We start from the raw sequence: 1,356 nt of genomic DNA, 5'->3' as shown, positions 1-1,356 counted from the left end.
CCCCGGCTAATTTTTTTATTTATTGTAGAGATGAGGTCTCGCCAAGTTGCCCAGGCGGGTCTCGAACCCGCGGGCTCAGACAATCCACTCAACTCAGCTTCCCAAAGGTGCGGGATTACAGGCTGAGCCACCAAGCCCGGCTTGGTACACCTTTCTCCATGTCGTTTCCTTGGCCTGAAATGCCCTCACCTTGGTCTTTATCCCCCAGTTTTCTCAACAAGACAAGCTCTTGCTGCTCCTTAAATTTTGGCTCAGGCTTCATGTCTTTCATGAATCCACCCTTGACCTTCATTGTCCTAGACCTCTTCCTGCACTTTCCCCATTTGGGTAGAATTGCTCTTGCATTCTGTTACAGCATGAAGTGTTCATTGTAATGTGTATCTGGTTGGTTGGTTGGTTGGTTTGGGTTTTTAGTTTAGTATAGTTTTTTTTTTTTTTAGACGGTCTTATTTCCAGGTTGGAATGCCATGTCATGATCATAGTTCACTGCAGCCTTAAACTCCTGGGCTCAAGTGGTCCTCCCACCTCACCCTCTCTTGAACTACAGTCATACACCACCTTGCCTAGCTAATGTTTTTTGTTTTTTTTTTTTTTGGTAGAGGGGAGGAGGGTTCTCACTATGCTGCCCAAACTGGTCTCGAACTCCTTGGCCTCGAGAGATCCTCCTGCTTCAGCCTCTCAATGTGCTGGGATTACAGGCACGTGGTGTGTTTGAAATTTCTGTTTTGCCTTTGGGGCTCCCTGCAAGACTGAAACAAAGTAGGTATTCCATAAATACAGTTGAAGAAATGGATGGATGAATCAATATGACACAATGGGCTAGCCACTTCTGTGAGCATCTAAAAGGTCTGCCAAATTAGCCGGCTCGGTGGCTCAGCCTGTAATCCCACGCCTTGGGAGGCTGAGGTGAGTGGATTGCCTGAGCCCGCGGGTTCGAGACCCGCCTGGGCAGCGAGACCTCATCTCTACAATAAATCAAAAAATCAGCCGGGCATGGTAGCTCATGCCTGTCATTCCAGCTACTTGGAAGGCTGAGGCAGAAGGATCGCCGGAGTCCAGCAGGTCGAGGCTGCTGCGGTGGCTGGGAGGCTGCTGCACTCCAGTCCTCCAGTCTGGGCGACCGAGTGAGATTCCAACTCAAAAAAAAAAAAAAGATCTGTCAAGTTAAAAAAAAAATTCTCAGCCGGGCTCGGTGGCTCAGCCTGTAATCCCGCGCTTTGGGAGGCAGAGGTGAGTGGATTGCCTGAGCCCGCGGGTTGGAGACCCGCCCGGGCAACTTGGCGAGACCTCATCTCTACAATGAATAAAAAAATCGGCTGGGCATGGTAGTGCATGCCTGTAATTTCGGCTACTCAG

The sequence above is a fragment of the Carlito syrichta genome, unplaced genomic scaffold, assembly GCF_000164805.1.
Source record: "Carlito syrichta isolate Samal-C Ts95f unplaced genomic scaffold, Tarsius_syrichta-2.0.1 Scaffold309322, whole genome shotgun sequence".
NCBI classification, from domain to species: domain Eukaryota; kingdom Metazoa; phylum Chordata; class Mammalia; order Primates; family Tarsiidae; genus Carlito; species Carlito syrichta.
The sequence above is the reverse complement of the archived record's forward strand: the minus strand, read 5'-3'. Positions refer to the sequence as shown.